Genomic DNA, 11,748 nt, shown 5'->3' with positions numbered 1-11,748 from the left:
TCCAACAGTTGATTCATCAGTTGCAACAGTTGAGGAAATTATTTCAACACCACTAACACCACTAAAAACATCAGCAACAGTAGTAACAACAAAGAAACAACATTATATGCTCTAACACCATCAATACACAAACACTATATATTCCAACAACACCAATAACACAAAAATCACATGTTCCAACAACACGAACACCCCCAACAATAGCACCACCAACAAAGAAACAAACAAAATACATAAAAATGATACTGATAATAAGACTTTTTTATGTTCTCCCAATACATGACTTTTTTTTTTATATATTGTAATAAAAACAACAGCTCGTTCATTTAAGACTTAAAAGTCACATTTCTTTCAATTTTCTCAATAAATAAAATACTAGTAATAGGTAAATCAATAAAAATAACAGATGTAAATATCTAATTTAAATAACATACAAAAAATAAGACGGAAATGAAAGATCAAAAGTGAACCATACCTATAATGTCAAAAAAAAGGGATCAGAACACCCATTTCAGCCAAGAAAAGATATAGATCGGTTCTGAAAGAAAGAAGAGAGATGAGTTAATTTATGGCTGAAGGAGAGAGAATTCTAGAGATGGATTTTAAATATTCATTAATGACTTTAAGGGTCACAAGGATACAGTGACATTGAAAAGACTAGATAAGACTACTCAAGGAGGAGATTTTTGAGTTATCCAAGTAATATATTTTATCGCCTTAGTATTTTATCTTTTTATCTCAAGATAGAAAATTGCTTTAAAATTAATAAAAAAGATCGTAAAACATATAAGTCATCTGTTACAACAGATGTCAATTTTTTTGATAATTTCCAAAGGCTCAGTCATCTGTTGCAATAGATGGCAATATCTATTTAAAAATTAACAACAGAGAGGTAATCTGTTGCAACAGATTCATTAATCTGTTTGATAAATTCCAACAGATATGTCATCTATTTCAATAGGTTGAAAAATTATTTTTATTCAATTTCAATTGATTTCATATGTTCAAGTACAACTTCAATTGATTTAGCTACAACTAGGGATGAGTTTATAGGGTCAACTATAATGCATGATGTTGGTATTATGCTCCTCCTAAGCCAAGTCGTCAATCAATGAATCTGAGTTGAAATAATTCATATTAGCTTATTATTTGAAATACCTAAATTTATTTAGCTATAACTAGGGATGAGTTGATTGGGTCAACTATATTGCATGATGTTGGTATTGCGCTCTTCATGACCCGAGTCCTCAGTCGACCAATCTGAGTTAAAATGATTTATATTAGCTTATTATTTGAAGTATCTAAATTAATTTAGCTATAACTAAGGAATAGTTAATAGGGTCAACTATATTGCATGATGTTGGTATTACGCTCCTCCTGTCCGGAGTCGTCAATCGATCAATCTGAGTTGAAACGATTTATATTAACTTATTATTTAAAATACCTAAATTGATTTAGCTACAACTAGAGATGAGTTGATAGAGTAAACTATATTGTGTGATGTTGGTATTGCGTTCCTCCTGACCCAAGTCGTCAATCGACCAATCTGAGTTGAAACAATTCATATTAGTTTATTATTTGAAATACCTAAATTGATTTACCTACAACTAAGGATGAGCTGATAGGGTTAACTATATTGCATGATGTTAGTATTGCGCTCTTCCTGACCCGAGTCATCAATTGATCAATCTGATTTAAAATAATTCATATTAGTTTATTATTTGAAATACTTAAATCGATTTAGGAACAACTAGGGATAAGTTGATAGGGTCAACTATATTGAGTGATGTTTGTATTTTGCTTCTCCTGACCCGAGTCGTCAATCAATCAATCTGAGTTAAGACGATTCATATTAGCTTATTATTTGAAATACCTAAATTAATTTAGCTATAACTAGGGATGAGTTGATAGGGTCAACTATATTGCATGATGTTGGTATTGTGCTCCTCCTAACCTGAGTCATCATTCGAGCAATTTGAGTTGAAATGATTCATATTAGCTTATTATTTGAAATACCTAAATTGATTTAGCTACAACTAGGAATGAGTTAATAGGGTCAACTATATTGTATGATGTTGGTAGTGCGCTCCTCCCGACCAGAGTCATCAATCAATCAATCTGAGTTGAAATGATTCATATTAGCTCATTAATTGAAATACCTAAATTGATTTAGCTATAACTAGGGATGATTTGATAGGGTCTACTATATTGCATGATGTTGGTATTGCCGCCTCCTAACCTGAGTCATCAATCGATCAATCTAAGTTAAAACAATTTATGTTAACTTATTTTTGAAATACCTAAATTGATTTAGCTACAACTAGGGATGAGTTGGTAGGGTCAACTATATTGCATGATATTAGTATTGTGTTCCTACTGATCCGAGTCGTTAATCGATCAATCTGAGTTAAAATAATCCATATTAACTTATTTTTGAAATACCTAAATTGATTTAGCTACAACTAGGGATGAGTTGGTAGGATCAACTATATTGCGTGATGTTAGTATTGTGTTCCTACTAAACCGAGTTGTCAATTGATCAATTTGAGTTGAAATGATTCATATTAGCTTATTATTTGAAATACCTAAATTGATTTAGCTACAACTAGGGATGAGTTGATAGGGTTGCCCGAGTCATCAATCAATCAATCTGAGCTGAAATAATTTATATTAGCTTATTATTTGACATAGCTAAATTTATTTAGCTACAACTAGGGATGAGTTGATGGTCAACTATATTGCATGCTGTTGGTATTGCGTTCCTCCTGACCCGAGTCGTCAATCAACTAATCTGAGTTGAAACGACTCATATTAGCTTATTTTTGGAATACCTAAATTGATTTAGCTACAACTAGGGATGAGCAAATTATTCAAACCAAATTAACATTTTCAAAACTTGTCATTCTTTTTCAAAATACAACTCGACCCATATAAATCATCCATTTACGGAAAAAATATTTCATTATTTTAAATATCGAGTTCTCGCTCTTTTCTTTCTCTCTCAATAATACAGACAATAACTACTCAATATATTGCTCAACCCTTCACAACATATTAATTTTTTTCCTATTTTCGGTCACATAGTATTTATTTTAGACTTTATTCTTGCTTGTATCCGTCGTTTTCTCTGTCTTCATAGGTAACAGAGTTCGAGAAGAGTTCTACATTTGTTTTTTATCTAAAAATTAGGGTTTTTTAGTTAATTATTTAAAAGAAAACTTTTAGTTGTATTATCTTCGAGAATGGGTTAACAATTTTGAGTTTTGATGCTAAAATTGTAGGAAGAACACAAAAAGATCCTAGTTTTTATCGCAGTGTTCCATTGACTTTCGTGGTATTGTTGGATGGTGTTTGTGATGGTGTTGGCGGCTATTGATAGTGGTATTAGTGGCATTGATGGTGGTGTTGGTGGTGGTGGTGGTGGTGTTAGTAGTAGTAGTCGTAATGGTACTGGTGGTGTTTATTGTGGTTGTTAGTGGAATTGGTTATTGGTGTTGGTGGTGTCGGTATTAGTGGTGTTTATGGTGGCTGTTAGTGGTGTCGGTATTGGTGGTATTTGTAATGTATTTCTTAAAATTTATGCATACATCAATTGTAATGTATTTTTTATTTTTCTGTTGTTTGTAGGTAAAACATGTCTCTCAAAAGAAAAGAAAGTGAAAGTGGATCAACTTATGACCACCTAACAAAAAAGGCTAGAGTACAGATGGATTCAAAGGAGTTTCCTAACAATCTCAGTCAGAGAAAAGTGAATCTAAGAAAGATATGAAAATAACGTTGAGGGAGGTAGACAAGGGTCTGTAGATAGCAATGAGGAAAATGAAAGTGGGGAGGAAAAAGAAGAAGATAAACAAGAAGAAGAGGAAGAAGAAAGTGAGAAAGAGGATAATGATCAACATGATGATAATGCATCACCAATGGGGCGTGAATTAATATTGAAATCTCATCATGAGGCTATCAAAAATATTAGTATTGATAAATTTCAAGTTGTGATACTAATAGATGACCTTGCAGAACTAACTGGTGATTTTGTACTTAAATGTTAGTTGGGGAAACCTTTTGATAACTTTAGGAAAACTATGAAGAATGAAAACATAGATGAACTTTTTAAGAAGAGCTGCTTTGGACACTTTCTTAAGCTTCCTGAGGAACACACTGCCCGTTTCCAAGTGAGCATGGTATATGCTCTTCTCAAGTGCATGATCAAGTATGTGGGGATGATAAAGATTCGAAAGAAGGGGAAAAGATGGATAAAATGATCATGTGGGGATGATAAAGATTCGAAGGAGGGGGGAAAAGATGGATAAAATTTGGATCAACTACTGTGACATGCCAGTTTATTTTGTCTTGAAAGAGTTTGCCATAGTGACAGGCTTGAGATGCGATGGTCCAGAAGAACTTTTCATCAAGGAAACATCTTGCAAAAGGTCCAAGGCAAGTAGGACAGCCAAACAACCACCATCAAATAGAGGAAAGGCATTGTCCCAGTGACTACCCACCAAAACCAACAAACGCAAGAAAAAATTAGATGAGTTTTTGGACATTGCTGAATATGGGTACAAAACTGATAACTTGTTAAAACATCTCAAGGATAAAACCATATCAAAAAAGTTAAAGGAGCAATTATGCTTAGTTTGGTTTTCCCATTCTGTTATATTGGCAAAAGACATCAACAAAATCATAGAAGATGATTTATTGAAGCTTGCTGAGGATTTTGAGAAATTTAACAATTATCCCTGGGGCTATAACAGCTACAACTTGACTGTCAAATATTAACCGATAAAGCCATCCCCAAAGAAGATCACATTATACAACTTTCCTTGGGCTTTCATGATAAATTTAATCACTATTTGTTTACTCATCCATTAATTTATATTGAATAATTATTATGACTTTTTTTTATTTCTTCCTGTTTATATTTTTTAGGCTTGGGTATTTGAAGTCATTTTTCCCCTCCGAAAGCAGATCAAGGATTATTCGGATGAGGTTTCTCATCCAAGGATTCTTAGGTGGTTAGTTGTAAAGAATTAAGGAGGTTGACCTCTTTAACCCTTCAGATGATGCAACACGTTTTCTTTCAAGTAAAATAATTTGACTCAAAGAAATATATTGAAACGGATGTGCCATCTGTTACGATAGGAAGGTCATCTGTTGCAACAGATTACCCATCTACTACAATTAGTGCAATAGATAAGTAATCTATTGTGACAGACGATTCATATTTTGCAATAGATTACCCATCTGTTACTTTGGTTCTCTGAACCCTACTCAACAGATTACCCATCTATTACAAATTATGCAACAGATGGGTATCTGATACAACATATTGTTAATCTATTGTGATAGATAGATTAATAGTTGTGATAGAAAAATCATTTATTGCATAAGTTGTCTGTGATAACATTTAAACCAATCGACTACAAATTATTATATGATTTAAATGTATCTATTTTTGTATAGGTTGTGCATCCATGGATCGTGCCTACTGAGCAGGAGTTGGGGATGACTTTTTTTATTACTCTAGGTCTTGTAGATACAATAATAGACCCAATGGTGGAGTTAATAAAAAAGGAATTGGCTGGAGCAACAGTCATAAGAAGAGCAGTTAGGTAAGGTCAGCCTAATGTTGAGGCTCTTCATGACCAACCTACTGCAACAGATCTAGGTGCTTCTTCTGGGGGTGTTACTGGTGGAGTTATTGATGTTGGTGACATACATGTTGATGTTGATACTGCTGCCAATCGTGATGATGAGCATGTTGATGCTCAAGTAAAAATAAATATATTTGAAAACACCCCTTTCATAGGTCTCTCTCACCCTTACACAGGTCTCTCTCACCCTTACACCAATCCCTTCCACCCTTATAGTAGTCTATCTCACCCTTCTTCACCCTCATGTTCTCATTGTAAATATGAATATTGTAAGGACAAATAGGATAAAATCCTTGAAAAAGTAGAGTATATTGCTAAAGCTATAGATAAATAGAAATCTAAGAAGGGTGTCATACCATCCAAGAAGGTGAAGGATCCATACACTCCTACTGTGGTGGTTAGGAGGAAGAAAAGAGTAATTATCCAAGTACTCTCCAATCAAAAATCAAAACAATTACAACTCGTCCCTCTCCAAAAGTTGTTGAAGTTCAGGGGTTATTGAAGAAGGTGGACATATACATGGAACTTGGCACTAAAGAGAAGTGGGATTTGCGACTGGCCAAGAATCCCAAGCAAGGTGCACAAGATTACCCCATGCATACCTTTTCCACCCAAGACTTCAAGAGTCTGGCAGATATGCGTACGTGGTACGTGGATAAGGTAACTTTACTTTTCTAGATCTAGCCTTCTAATCAACTCCATGAAGAAAAAGTTACGCAACAGATGTTCATTTGTTGCAACAACTGGATTTTTTGGTGCAACTAGTGGTGGTTCTATTGCAACATATTACCCATCTGTTGCATAAATTACGTTAGATGGGTAATTTGTGACTAGATTCAGAGAACCCTCTGCAACAGATGGACCATCCGTTGTATCTTTCCACTATATTTTTCTTCTTTACAATTAGTAACTTATTTAAAAATTAACTTCTTATATCACAGTATGTTGAAGAAATTCTCTGCCTCATGAGGGGAAGACAATTAGCATACCCAAAAGTGTATGATGCCGTTGATAGGATTAAGGACCTCAACTTCTACAAGAATTTCAAGGATAGGTACAATTATCTCACTAAGCTAGCATCAACTCCCGATGGCTCGAAATTTGATTCGTTAGTTTTTGGGTTCCAATGGGATGAAGAAATGATTAAATATGTTAAAGAGGAGAGGCTATATCCACACAGCAAGAGTTAGACCAAGGCAAAGAGAATTCTTGCAGTCATAAATGTGGACGTCATACATTATCTAGTTGTTGAGATACTACTCGAGGAGGGAAAGATTAAGGTTTATGACTGCAACTTACCTGCCTTCGATGAGGTTGATTTTTTACCCACATGCAGCCACTATTGGATTTGTTCCCCAACTTATTGAGGTAGAGTAAACTGATGGATAATTTGCTAGCAAAAGTGTTGAGGAAGCAAACATGGGATTTTGAAGGTCGAAACAAAGACATGGACCTTTAAAAAAATAAAACCACTACCGCGTGCGGGTCATGTGTGCTTGCACACATTGCATGTTTACTGACCAGCACAGAAATGGATGAGCCAACGACCTTTCTGTGTGACAACATTATGTCAAATATGCAAGAGGTCTGGGCTTATGGGGTACTAATTGAACCCTTGGAGCCTGTGTATAAAAAATAATATGTAGAAACACAAATGCCATAACAATGTTTTATTTCAAGTCACTTCACTATACATGTAATGAAAATTTTTTTTGTCTATCAATTGTAACTTCAACATGTTCTGACAGATAGTTTATCTGTTGCAATAGGTTGGTCATCAGTTGTATTATTCTGATGTTTCTATCTAAGTCTATCTATTGCAACAGTGGGAAGACCTGCTTGATAATTTCCAACATGTGAGCTACATATTGCAATATATGTCTAAATTTGTTTGATAATTTTCTACAATTACGCTTGAATAGCCATGGGCTTAACAACACCAAATCAGTAGCAAATACACCACCATGAAAATTTCAGCAATTAGGCTCAAATATCCATGTGCCCAATAACACCAAACCAATAGTAATAACACCAACAATGTACTATCTTCTTACTTAATTTTGTTTCTCTTCAAAAGCCTTAAGTTTCTTTAACAAACCCCAGATTACACGATTTGCTTGTGAAGGGTGTCGTTCTTCATACCAATCAAAGTAATCACATCCACCCAATTTCTATAAAAATAAGACCACAATTATAAAACAATTACAAGTTAATAATTAATCAACTAATTAAATAAGAAAATATTACCTTTAAAATTATTCAAGTAAAAAACCTACGACCTGAGTTTTGTTGAGTCCAAGAAGTCTTAATAGAGCTTTATTAGCACACTTATAATATCAAAAATTTTTATCACAAAAAATAGTGGAAGATGAGCTCGATATTGTTAAAATAAGTTGGAAAAAATGAAAAAAAAAAAGATGAAAAAACAAATACAAATAATTTGAAGAATTTGGATAGATAAAAAAAAAGATGAATAAAAAAAAAGATTTGGCAATTTAGGGTTATATTTTAGGAAGAAGATGAATATATAAGACAATGGAGAAAAAATAACCGTTGGAGGCCAAATCAAATGCCAAATCAGCAAAAATAGAGTTTCAACGCGCCTTGGCTGCGTGAATTATACGCGAGCTTCCAATAGGGAAAAAAGATCCAAACTAACACATTTGATGCCTAATTTAGGTGTTCAAAGTGAACACTGTCTACTTGAGGTGCCAAAGTGAAAGATCCCTGCAACTTTAGGTGCCTGTCGATGGGTTCCACCTTTTTTATTTTAAGTCACTTCAACATACATATAGTGGCAATATTTTATGTCTAATTATAGTTGAATTTTTTATAATGTAATAGACTGGCTATCTGTTGTAACAGATATTCTATTTGTTTTGACAGATAATTTATCTGTTGCAATAGGTTGGTTATCTATTGTATTATGTCTATGTTTCTATCTAAGTCTATTTGTTGCAACAATGGGAAGACATGTTTGATTATTTCCAACAGATGACCTATATGTTGTAACATATGTCTAAATTTTTTTTATATTTTCCAACAGATATGTCGTCTGTTACAATAGATACCTTATCTGTTGCAATATTTGAATCTAGTATTCCATTTCAATTTAAAAGTTCAAATCTAAGGATAAAATAAAATTCATAGACAACATAAAATAAATCGAAGCCTTCAAAAATTACATGAAATAAATTAATAAATAAATAAAATATAAAAAAATTATTATGGGTACAAATCTCAGCAAATACATCAACAATTTATGTTTTGATGCCAACAATTCCTAAGGAGGGGTGAGGTTATTACTTTGACAAAGTCAATCTATAAAGATCTACTCAATATGGACAAGTTGTTCTTCATCCGGTGCTATGGAATTTGGCTTTAATCGTCGTGGATCTTTAATGTCGTTTGCGTACGGTTCTGCACTTTCGCTTCTCAATATTTTCATAAAAAGAGTAGAACATTGTCAATGTTGTTCAGCAGTAGTTTCTACTTTGACATCCACCTGGAAAGACAGATGTCAATGCTAATCATAGAGATACAAAAAAATAGAAAAGGATAACTAATCTATTTTAGAAAATAAATTATCTTTTAGTTATAACATATGGATCATCTGTTGGGAAAAATTAAAATATAAGTAAGACCTGTATTATAATTTCCAATAGGTAAACTAGTTGTTTCAGCATATGATTCATCTGTTTGGAAAAACTGAAATATTAGGAAGTCTTGATTTAATTTGTTCCAACAGATAACCCATCTGTTGCAGCAATAGGTCATATATTGGTACAAATAAAAATGGTACATAGAGTTTTTTGATTTTCTAAAATAGATGATACATATGTTTCAATAGATACTACATCTGATGCAACAGGTTAGTCAACTGTTGCAACAGATGTATATATCTATTTGATAATTTTCAGCAAATATGTCATCTATCAAAACAGATATGTGTCTGTTTGTGAGTTGGAACAGATGTTATATCTTCACCTTCTTCAGCTCATGCTGCTCTCCTGTGGTCCTTGTACATTTTTCAATAGTGCAACACAAAGACAGCGGAGTTGTAATTTTGCTTTTTTGGATGCTTAATAATGCCTTGAAAATTACTTTTTTTCTCCTCTTAGCCTTGATCTCTAATGGAGTAGATGGATATGAAATACTCTTTGATGGAATGGCATCCCTATTAAATGTCAATTTCTTAATAGAAACAGTTAATGCATTAATAGCATTAATTAGTACATCATGTTTCGTCTTGCAATCTTGACATTTGCATGCAGAACATTTGCTAGAAGGGGCAAAATCTGGATAACCAATATGATCATACTCATAATGGTTTGTTTTAAAAACTATAAAAGAAACACCATTATCCCTAACAGCAGCACCACTAACACCACCAACAGCTCCACTACCACTATTATTATCATCAACAATAAGTCCACCCTCCAAAATTGTTTTTCTTATAATGATTATTGCTCCAAACAATTCCATTTTTATTCTGTCAATGACCTTAGGGTCCGATAAAGTTTGCACAGATCATAAAGTAAGAAAAACTGGCATCTTCAACTCTTGATTGGCTGGAACAAGCGACAGATGCACAATCTAGCATAAATCAGTACATATATTATAATAATGATTAGATCATTCAAAAAAATCATTAATTAAAAAAAACTTAATTAGAATTAGACTTACTGCATCCTTCGGGGGGTTGAAGAGATCAAGAAATTTTACTTTTTTATCAGTTTTGGCCGACAATTATCTCAAGATTCTTTGACAGGAAACTTTTTTCTGGTAGTTCACTTGTTGTCTCAAATAAGGAATGGCTTCAAACGCCCAAGCCTATAAAATAATGTCAATAAATTCAAAGTATTATTGAATAAAAATAATAAATCATATCATAATAAAAGAAATATTTACCATGAAAGCCCATGGAAAGCCATATAAGTTGACTGTCTCTGGCGTTGACAGAGTCAACAAATATTTGACAATCATTTTGAAGCTTTCATAACCCCAAGGATAGTTGTTAAATACCTCAAGATCCCCAGAGAGCTTTATTAAATTAAGTGGTATGTTGTTGTTAACGTCTCTCGCCCAAAAAATATTATATACAAACCAAACCAAGTACAATGATTGCTTGTACTTCTTTAAAAGTTTTTACCTTTCAATGCTTCTATCAAATTTTTATTTTTTAAGCTTGGACCAACAAGGGACACCAAGTCTTCATGGTCACTTGACTTGCATTTGCCTTTTTTGGGTGTACAGAGTGCTTTTTTGGGTTAGAATAGGTATAACTTGAGAATGAGAAGGAGAATAATATTTCAGTCCAGTAACTATGGGAAACTCCTTCCAACCAAAACAAACAGGTATGCCATAGTAATTTATACACACGTCATCCATCTTATCTTTGTTTTCATACATAAACCTACGCTTGAGAATATCATATACCATTTTTATTTGGAAACGATCATTGTTGTCCTCCGGTAAATCAAGATATTACCCAAAGTAGCTATCCCTGAAATAAGCATCCAAATTTAATTCTCAAAATATTTTTCTAAAGGTGTCGAAAGATTTTCCCATAGCTGACTTAACCACGAAATCACCCATTAAATTTGTGGCACCATTGCACTTCATTCTTACAAGATAATTATCAATGTTGAAGGTTTTAACCAGATCTTCGGTGGAAGAGATATTAGCATTTGGATCATATCTTTTAAAATATTCCTCCTTCCCATATTCATCATCTTTTGCTCCTGATTGAGATAACACCTGTAAAGCAAGCTCATAGAGTAGTGGATGTAGAGTAGCTTCTTCATTTGTTCCTTTACTTGGACTTGATTCCGTTTCTTTTCTTTTGGGAGCCATATTATCAAAAATTAACAAAAATATAAAAAGGATTATAATTGATTAGTGCATCATTAAAAAGGATAATAGTAAATCTAACATGCACAATAGTAAAAAAATATTTCCAACAGATCATATATCTGTTACATCTGGTAGGTTATCTGTTGCAACATATAACTAACTTGTTGCAATGAATGAGTAATCTGTTGCAATAATAAAAATAGATCAATCATCTGTTGAAAAAATGAATGGTCTGTGCAAC

The sequence above is a fragment of the Capsicum annuum genome, unplaced genomic scaffold (genome assembly GCF_002878395.1).
Source record: "Capsicum annuum cultivar UCD-10X-F1 unplaced genomic scaffold, UCD10Xv1.1 ctg2389, whole genome shotgun sequence".
Lineage (NCBI taxonomy): Eukaryota > Viridiplantae > Streptophyta > Magnoliopsida > Solanales > Solanaceae > Capsicum > Capsicum annuum.
The sequence above is the reverse complement of the archived record's forward strand: the minus strand, read 5'-3'. Positions refer to the sequence as shown.